This window comes from Hesperophylax consimilis, unplaced genomic scaffold (assembly GCF_061612785.1).
Source record: "Hesperophylax consimilis isolate HC1 unplaced genomic scaffold, BYU_Hcon_1.0 scaffold_286, whole genome shotgun sequence".
Classification (NCBI taxonomy): domain Eukaryota; kingdom Metazoa; phylum Arthropoda; class Insecta; order Trichoptera; family Limnephilidae; genus Hesperophylax; species Hesperophylax consimilis.
In genome coordinates this window covers 10,001-20,000 of record NW_028301467.1, presented here as the reverse complement: position 1 = coordinate 20,000, position 10,000 = coordinate 10,001, and the positions used below count along the sequence as shown (strand labels likewise).

General features: G+C 44.3%; 3 non-coding genes across 3 annotated transcripts in view; all 3 read left to right on the top strand.

Annotated features, from left to right (window-relative positions):
• The first annotated feature begins 6,273 nt into the window (after window positions 1–6,273).
• On the top strand, window positions 6,274–8,213 carry LOC149408444 (small subunit ribosomal RNA). The gene has a single exon (XR_016305592.1). It is a non-coding gene; the product is annotated as a small subunit ribosomal RNA (ribosomal RNA).
• A 329-nt stretch (window positions 8,214–8,542) lies between these two features.
• On the top strand, window positions 8,543–8,704 carry LOC149408443 (5.8S ribosomal RNA). Its single transcript, XR_016305588.1, has one exon. It is a non-coding gene; the product is annotated as a 5.8S ribosomal RNA (ribosomal RNA).
• Window positions 8,705–9,113: 409 nt separating this feature from the next.
• Window positions 9,114–10,000, top strand: part of LOC149408442 (large subunit ribosomal RNA) — a 4,064-nt gene continuing 3,177 nt past the window's right edge. The window contains exon 1 of the ribosomal RNA XR_016305589.1: window positions 9,114–10,000. This exon is cut by the window's right edge and continues 3,177 nt beyond it. This is a non-coding gene — a ribosomal RNA (large subunit ribosomal RNA).

Sequence of the window (10,000 nt, the reverse complement as noted above, 5' to 3'; positions counted from 1 at the left end):
GTGTCACGTGTGAAACGTGACGCGCCCCCGTCCTCTACGCTTGTGCGCGCGTTCGTTCGCGCTTTTTTTTTGCAATTTTTTTTTTTTCAAAGTCCCCGGCACTCGTGACGGTTTTAGCGTGTTTGAGAGTTTCACGAACGGAAAAGAAAAAAAAAGTTAACATTGAAATGTTACATACATACATACATACATACATACGTACGTACGTACATTCTTTTCACAACACCCACCGAGGGACACTCGAATGGAGTGTGCCTCGGGGGCTTTTTTTATGCGATTTTTTTTTTAAAGCGGATTAGCGGCGGTAGTAACTGTGACTCTCTCTAGGTGGCCGAACGCCTCGTCCTCCGATTGTGAAGTTATCGCGCGGATTTACCACATTCCCATATGTCCCTTTTTTAAAATTTAGAAATTAGAAAAAAAAGTTAACATTGAAATGTTACATACATACAATTTGCTCCAAAACGTTTTTTTACTTTTAATTTTGACTTTTCTTCAATTGTCTTGACATTTTTCAGTGTAAATGGCGTCTGTTCCGGTTTCGTCGGAGGATTCCGATGGCTCCACCAGGAATCCTGGAGATCCTTTGGGGGACCGTGAAAAAAACCTTATGAAAAAGATTCATGAACTAATTTCCTCCACATCGCCTACTGCTTGACCCTCTAAAAAGGAAGTCCCACAGGGAACAATTGACCATTGACTCGGACAGTGAAGTTGGATCAGAACAAGATACTGCTCGGCGTATCCCGTTTTCAGCTGATAACCAGGAAATGGCCTTGCCATTGCACCCTCAACCACTCCGAATGCCGAAAATAAGAAACGGGGGTTAGGTATGTATTTATTTATATAATTTGTACATTTATTTATAACAATTACAAGTAAAATAGCCATAATTGTACCATTTATGCAGTGTATATGCAATTCCAAAAATCTCGCAAATGCGCTATAGGACACAAAAAATAAAAATCTATTTTTTTATCTACCGCATTCAAAAAGCACGTAGCTCTCGTGAGTTTATAAATAAATTAGTGCGGCTCGCTCTACTATATAGAAGACGTCATTGTTATGACGTCCTCGAGAGTGAGACTCTGGTACAAAAAAAAAATAATTGGGCCAGTATATCATTATTAGATAAGTGATCGTTTATTAGTTGAAAAAAATATTTAAGCAAAGCAATACCTCTACTTGTCTCTAGGGAGTGGTAATTGGTCATGCCTAATATATAAATCGATGGGTAAAGCCAAGGGTAACGTCCATAGAGCCGCGAGAATAAAAAAACCTTAAAAAAAATTTATGGACTCTTTCAATGCGTAAAGTGTATGTTAATTCATGTGGAGCGAGCCCAGATGATAACCGCAACAGAAGCGGTACATGATTACCAGAATGCCCATAAAGAATGTTTCATTACAGTTTCAGTTAAATTTAAAAGCAGTTTCCGAGTTGTTGCTCTGAAGGGGTACTGTCAGTACCTAAAACAGGGCAAGAAAGTGGTGGTTCTCCTCCAGAATGTTATTTTTTTTTTTTAACCGAATTTTCGAAAAAAAAAAGACGATGGAGACGTGTCCCGTATTCTGGTTAGGTTAGGGGTTAGTGACCGGATAAATCGTCAAAATCAAAATTCAACAAACCTTTAAACGGCGATGTGAGGTCATGAAAAGTGATGAAACAAAAACTAGGTTGAATAGGTTACGAGTATAAGTATTTAACCCAATTTTTGTTTCATCACTTTTAATGACTTCATATCACTTTTTCAATGTGTGTTCTGTTGTCATTGTGGTGATTTATCATGCAACCTGATTGCATTTATCGATTTTCTTTTAATTTTAATTAATTTATTTATTTATTTATTTCATCGACACTCGTGGCGGTTTTCGATAAACTTAGTGTGGCTTTCTTCAGTCGCCCTATGTATTATGATTATATATAAAATTTATGATCAATATGGTTCCATGCTAACTCAACACGGTGACTGTTCAACACACTTTTAAAAAGTGATATAGAATCATTAAAAACGATGATTTGTTTAAACCTAACCTAACCTAACCTTACCTAACCTAACCTAACCTAACCCAACCTAACCTAACCTGACCTAACCTAACCTACTTAACCCAGTAAAAAAAAGTTTTTGATTCATCACTTTCCATGACTTTACATAACTTTTTAAATATGTGATGAATTATCATTTTGATGATTTATCCGGTCGCCGATCAATATAATATAGAAACCCAACTTACGACTTGTAGTATGATATCGAAAAAAGAAATCAATTCACAAACCTTTCTTCTTTTTTTTCGTCTTTTGATGAGTTCAAAACATTGTAGACGATAGATGGCGTAGCGGTTTCGGGGAAAATTAGGTTTTTTGTTATTATTCTTCTTATGCTGTGTACCTAAGTGTCATATTTATGTGTGAATAAAAATTATAAATAATAATAATAGTAATTATTTATTTTTTGGAATAACTTTACTGAGTAAAACCTAATATTGTAATATTTAATTATCGAAGATAATATTAGCGAATTCTAAAAGAAAATCTGAAAGAGAAAAATCACCAAAATAATAAAAAAAAAAAAAATCAGTCCTAGATGTGACCGTATCCTTTTCTGATTTTTCTGTTTCAGATTTTCGTTTAGAAATCGGTAATATTGTCTTCGATAATTAATAAATTAAATAAATCATTTTCGTCAGGAGGTGAGGGAATGCAATTCAGAGCGGCGGGCGCGGGTAAAGCGCGGGAGTAACTGGAACGCACTTAACGGCCCTCAAAGTGTTTTCAAAATTTTCTTATTTAAAAATAAAATATTTATTTTTTTTAAATTTCAGAATCGAACTCATAACGTCATTTTTAGTGTAGAATAATAAATTTAGCCGCGGTTCGGTGCAGCGGGGCCGGCGATGAGTGGGATCTGATATCGAGTAGCGGCCGCGGGTGGACGGCGGGAGTAACTGCGACGCACCCGATGACGCCATTTGCCCCGGGCACGGTGTGATTTAAAAGAAAAAAAAAAAAAAAAAAACTTTTTTTTTGACGTATTTTATTTCAGAATCTAATTCGGAACGCCATTCTTAGTGTAGAATATTAAATTTAAAGGTTTCGGGAGCATTGGGACCGGAGCTGACAAGATCTCATTTCGGATGATAGCCGCGGGTAAACGGCGGGAGTAAACGGGCCGCACTTAATGGCCCTCAATGTGAAATTGTAATTTATTTATTTTTATAGATTTTTATTTCGGAATCTAATTCGGAACGTCATTCTTGCAGCGTAGAATAAAAAATTTAAATGTTACGGGAGCATTGGGACCGGAGCGGAGCTGAGAGGATCTCATTTCGGGTGGTAGCCGCGGGTAAACGGCGGGAGTAAACGGGCCGCACTTAATGGCCCTCAGTGTGAAAATGTTTATTTTTTAGTTTTCTTATCATGTATGTATGTATGTATGTATGTATGTATGTATGTATGTATGTATGTATAATTTAACATTTCGATAGTGAGAAGACGTGAGCGACGAGGGTAAATTTATTTTTTCGAGACCGAGCGTGAGCAGTCGGGCAGACGGCCGGAGATGAGGCGACGCGGCTCGCGCTACTGCGGCCGGTTCCGCGAGAGGCCCGACCGCCCGGGCGTCCGTCTGAGCGCAGTCGAGGAGTCGGAGCGGGCGCATCGCGGTCTGTAATAGTCGGTGAATTTGTTTTATTCGAATCCCTTTTAAAATCGTTTTCTTACTATGTATGTATGTATGTATGTATGTATGTATGTACTTATGTATAAATATACAAAAATCTCTTCACTTTATATGTTTTGTTATGATTTTTTTTTTCTCCTATTTACATATGTTTTAAAAGTAAAATTTTATTATTATTTTTTTACACTTCACAGACGAGTGTTTTTGGACTCTTGTAGAGGTAAAAATGTTAATTTTTAATTGAATATATTTTTAAAAAATGTACGTGTAAATATGAATTTATTTGATTTAATTTCAATGTCGTCTATTAAGTTTTCTTTTTTTTTTAACTCAACAGAATAAATGATATAATATAACAATTCTAAAATGTTGCCTAGTCTTGTGGGTGCCGGGTGAATTTACTTTATGTATCAGGTTAGGTTAGGTTAGGTTAGGTTAGGTTAGGTTAGGTTAGGTTAGGTTAGGTTAGGTTAGGTTAGGTTAGGTTAGGTTAGGTTAGGTTAGGTTAGGTTAGGTTAGGTTAGGTTAGGTTAGGTTAGGTTAGGTTGGGTTAGTGTAGGTTAGGTTAGGTTAGGTTAGGTTAGGTTAGGTTAGGTTAGGTTAGGTTAGGTTAGGTTAGGTTAGGTTAGGTTAGGTTAGGTTAGGTTTGGTTAGGTTAGGTTAGGTTAGGTTAGGTTAGGTTAGGTTAGGTTAGGTTAAGTTAGGTTTGGTTAGGTTAGGTTAGGTTAGGTTTGGTTAGGTTAGGTTAGGTTAGGTTGGGTTAGGTTAGGTTAGGTTAGGTTAGGTTAGGTTAGGTTAGGTTAGGTTAGGTTAGGTTAGGTTAGGTTAGGTTAGGTTAGGTTAGGTTAGGTTAGGTTAGGTTAGGTTAGGTTAGGTCAGGTCAGGTTAGGTGCGATTACAATTTTTGCAAATAGATAAATTGACAAAAATTTTTGCCATTAAAATTTATGCCAATAAAATTTTCTGCCAATAAAATTTGATGCCAATAAAATTTGATGCCAATAAAATTTTCTGCCAATATAATTTTATGCCAATAAAATTTTAGGCCAATAAAATTTTCTGCCAATAAAATTTGATGCCAATAAAATCTTCTGCCAATATAATTTTATGCCAATAAAAATTTTTTGCCAATACTTATTAGCAAAAAATTGATCTTTGTCAATGGAATTTAAATTTAAAAAAGTAAAATAAATACAAAACAATACAAGAACAACACGTCAACTCAACAGAGATCAAATGGGAAAATAATTCACCGACTCCAGATATTTTCATATCGGAGGGTTCGGCTCGGTAGAACTCCTAACGGGGCCTATAAATAAATCCTACAGATCCCTCAACATAAACATTTAAAAAAATCTTTTGTTATCCTACATGTATTCAAAATGACCGACTTTTGCATCTTTATATATAAATTTTTTGATAGATCTAATACGCCTAAATTTTTAATAAGAGAGCTAGGTATAATGCCGGTAGCCGAAATAACGAATGGTAATATTTTTATAGTCTGAGAATGCCAAATTCTTTTTTTCTCATTTCCTAAATCTGTGTATTTTCTTATTTTTTCACTAACAGATTTTTGAATATTACAGGAATTCGGAATAGCGACATCGATGATATAAGTTATTTTTAAAAATTTTGTCATGTAAAACTATATCGGTTCTATTATGACTAATCGCTCGATCTGTTAGTTATATATTTAGTTAGTTATGTTAGTTATTTATTATTATTATTATTATATCTATGTTAAGTTTTTATTTTTATTTGAAATATGTTCTTATTGTGTAAATTTGAAATAACTACGTACCTCTGTATTAAGTTTTTTTAAACTCACCGGGAACGGTCGGTCGGTATCATCGATTAAATGAAATAATTTAAAATTTCCAAAATGCGAATACGAAAGTAAGTGACGAGAGTAAATTTATTTACCGAGACCGAGCGCCTTGTGCCCGGTTTCGCGAGCCGCCCGAGGCCCGACGGCCCGGCCGCCTGCGCGCCTTCGAGGGGTCGGAGCGGGCGCATCGCGCTCGGCGCCGTCCCGAGCGAGAACGCGACCCGGCACAGCTTTGTGCCCGCCGAGTGTGGCGGGCTCTCGATGCACGGCGTTCGCAAACTGCGGCGGCCTATCGGTCGTGTCGGCGGTGTTATTTGCGAGAAACTACGTGACGCCCGCTTCTGCGCGGCGTTCGCGCTCATGTTTTGACTCTGGAGTTCCGCGCGAGCAGAATTTTCAAAAGCAAAGGCGGAGGATTTTATCCCCGTCTCACTGTTGCCTCGCCAAAGGCGTGCGCTTTCGGTGTACACGTTTTACGAATGGGAATTATAAATCGGACGATAGCGTCGTCGCGGGTGCGGTCTCTCTCTCTCGGGCGGGAGCCGTCCTACGCGCGCTTTCTTCGTTTGAAGCAAAAATTTTCCCGCGGAGCTTTCGTCTAGCGACGGTCGCCGAGCGGGAGAATATAGCGGTACGCATAATGAGCGTGACTCGTGCGGGTGACTCCGTCGCGTGTTCTTTAACGCCGTGTTGTCCGCGCCCTCTACGCGAGGGCGGGCCTCTGTCGTTCGGAGGATTAAAAACCCTCCGACGGTGGTGCAGCTCCCTGGTTGATCCTGCCAGTAATCATATGCTTGTCTCAAAGACTAAGCCATGCAAGTCTCAGTAAAAGCCGAATTAAGGTGAAACCGCGAATGGCTCAATATATCAGTTTTGGTTCCTTAGATCGTACACGGTTACTTGGATAACTGTGGCAATTCTAGAGCTAATACATGCAAACGAGGTTCTGACCGGTAACGGGAGGAATGCTTTTATTAGATCAAAAACCAATCGGCGGCGGGGTTCGCGCCCCGTCCGTCGCCATTCGAGATGACTCTAGATAACTTTGAGCTGATCGCACGGTCTAGCACCGGCGACGCATCTTTCAAATGTCTGCCTTATCAACTGTCGATGGTAGTTTATGCGACTACCATGGTTGTCACGGGTAACGGGGAATCAGGGTTCGATTCCGGAGAGGGAGCCTGAGAAACGGCTACCACATCCACGGAAGGCAGCAGGCGCGCAAATTACCCACTCCCGGCACGGGGAGGTAGTGACGAAAAATAACGATACGGGACTCGTCCGAGGCCTCGTGATCGGAATGATTACACTTTAAATCCTTTAATGAGGATCCATTGGAGGGCAAGTCTGGTGCCAGCAGCCGCGGTAATTCCAGCTCCAATAGCATATACTAAAGTTGTTGCGGTTAAAAAGCTCGTAGTTGAAATTGTGTCCTGCGGTGTCGGTCTACCGAATGCGGTACGACAGGCACGTCTGCGGGGCTTCTCGCCGGTGCGTCCACCGCCGGCGTGTGTCGGTCGGCCTCACGGTCGGCCGCGCACCGAGGCGGGCCGTCGCGGCTGTTTACTTTGAACAAATTAGAGTGCTCAAAGCGGGCTAACACTTGCCTGAATATTGTACGCATGGAATAATAGAATAGGACCTCGGTTCTGTTTTGTTGGCTTTCTGATACCAGAGGTAATGATTAATAGGGACGACTGGGGGCATTCGTATTGAGACGTTAGAGGTGAAATTCTTGGATCGTCGCAAGACGGACTAAAGCGAAAGCATTTGCCAAAGGTGTTTTCATTAATCAAGAACGAAAGTTAGAGGTTCGAAGGCGATTAGATACCGCTGTAGTTCTAACCATAAATGATGCCAGCCAGCGATCCGCCGAAGTTTCATAATTTTAACCCGGTGGGCAGCTCCCGGGAAACCAAAGCTTTCGGGCTCCGGGGGGAGTATGGTTGCAAAGCTGAAACTTAAAGGAATTGACGGAAGGGCACCACCAGGAGTGGAGCCTGCGGCTTAATTCGACTCAACACGGGAAAACTCACCAGGCCCGGACACTGGAAGGATTGACGGATTAACAGCTCTTTCTCGATTCGGTGGGTGGTGGTGCATGGCCGCTCTTAGTTGGTGGAGCGATTTGTCAGGTTAATTCCGGTAACGAACGTAACTCTAGCCTATTAAATAGACGTGCAACCGGTATCACGAGGGTCCGTGTGCGCGCGGCTTCGGCGTTCGCGCGTCGGGGTCGTGCGTTTCGCGGTCTTCACTACCGGCGTACAATGAAAATCTTCTTAGAGGGACCGGCGGTATATATAGCCGCACGAGATTGAGCAATAGCAGGTCTGTGATGCCCTTAGATGTCCTGGGCCGCACGCGCGCTACACTGAAGGGATCAGCGTGTCCTCCTTGGCCTAACGGCCCGGGTAACCCGATGAAACCCCTTCGTGATAGGGATTGGGGTTTGCAATTCTCCCCCATGAACGAGGAATTCCTAGTAAAAGCGAGTCACCAGCTCGCGTTGATTGCGTCCCTGCCCTTTGTACACACCGCCCGTCGCTACTACCGATGGATGATTTGGTGAGGTCTTCGGACTGGTGCGCGGAAGCTCTCACGGGCATCCGACGCGTCGGAAAGTTTGACCGAATTTGATCATTTAGAGGAAGTAAAAGTCGTAACAAGGTTTCCGTAGGTGAACCTGCGGAAGGATCATTTCCTGTGTTTAATGTTTGCGCTTTCCATGATATGAAATATTATTATGAAACAAAACATATATTATACATATATACCATAATCGAACGAATGCTAAATTACTGCGTCGGAGATCGCCCAAGGGCGCCGATGCGAACCGAGAACCGCCGGCGTCGAGCGGAGGAGGGCTTCGTCCTCTATCCGCTCGTCCGGTGAAATTTTACCCGTCGCCGTGAAGGCGGCGGTACAAAATTAATCTTTTTGTCGAATGGAATTATAAACATTTCGAAAACGCAAACCAAATTGTAAAAACCGAAAACTAAAACGTATCTATTTATGTTTGTTATCATTATTACCCTGAACGGCGGATCACTCGGCTCGTGGGTCGATGAAGAACGCAGCTAAATGCGCGTCAGAGTGTGAACTGCAGGACACATGAGCATCGACATTTCGAACGCACATTGCGGTCCGAGCAAGACGTAGTTTGTCGACGGACCACTCCTGTTTGAGGGTCGCGCACACAATGCGACCAGACTGTTCTCTCGCCCCCGTCCTCGGACGGGGGCGCGCAGAGCGAGCGTTGCCGGCGTCGCCGGGGCCCGCGCGCGTCGTCTCCTCGGAGACGCGCGCCGGGACCTCGGCGTCCGGTTAAATTTGACGAAGTGCTCTCTCGATGCGCGCGATTTCCGCTTGCGTTATACCAAACGCGGAGGAACGCGTGCGAGCCTTGAGCTAGCGACGACGCTGAAAACTGGGCAGTCTACCGCGCGAGCGGTCGGCTGTCCGGGGCGATCTTCGCGCTCTCGGCCGCGCGCACCTCCGCGGACGCTCGTCGGTTTCGCGCCCGCTTGACAGAGTCTGCACGGGCGAGAATACGCGCACACTTGCTTTGCGTACTTCTCGAATTTATAAAATTTTTGTTGTCGACCTCAAATCAGGAGAGATCACCCGCCGAACTTAAGCATATCAGTAAGCGGAGGAAAAGAAACTAACGAGGATTCCCCGAGTAGCGGCGAGCGAAACGGGAAGAGCCCAGCGCTGAATCCTGCGGCCCCGGCGGGCCGCCGGGAAATGTAGCGTTCGGGAGGAGAGTTATACATACACGCGCGGTCATTAGTCACGGCTGCCTGTCCAAGTTCATCTTGAACGGGGCCCGCTTACCCGCAGAGGGTGCCAGGCCCGTGGTGACGGTAGCCGGCCGCGACGGTCTCTCTCCCTAGAGTCGGGTTGCTTGAGAGTGCAGCCCTAAGTGGGTGGTAAACTCCATCTAAGGCTAAATACTACCACGAGACCGATAGCGAACAAGTACCGTGAGGGAAAGTTGAAAAGAACTTTGAAGAGAGAGTTAAAGAGTACGTGAAACCGTTCAGGGGTAAACCTGTGGAACTCAAACGAGCGAACGGGGAGATTCATCGTGTCTTCCGTCGGGGCTCGCGCCTCGCGCAAACCTTCGCCTTCGGCTTTCGGGTCGGGGCGGTGGGTGCGCGGGTGCGCCGTCAGGCTCCCGGAGCGCGTGCACTTCTCCCTTAGTATAACACCGCGACCCGTCGCGCCGCGGTCGAATGCGCCGTGCGGTTGACCCGTCTCGCTCTGCGAGGCGGAGCCGCGGTGTCCACGGCCGCGGCGTACATTACGCAGCGACGGTAGAGAACGAGGATCGCGTCCGCCCCTCGCGGGCGTCCGTCGCGCTGCAGCGGCGTCCTTCGCGTGGCCCCCGGCGTCTAGTGCGTCGCGGGTGTCGCGCGTCGGGTGTCCGTCGTTAGCGGCGCGCTCTCGGACGGGACGCGTCCCGGTCGGCGGTGGTTTTGTTT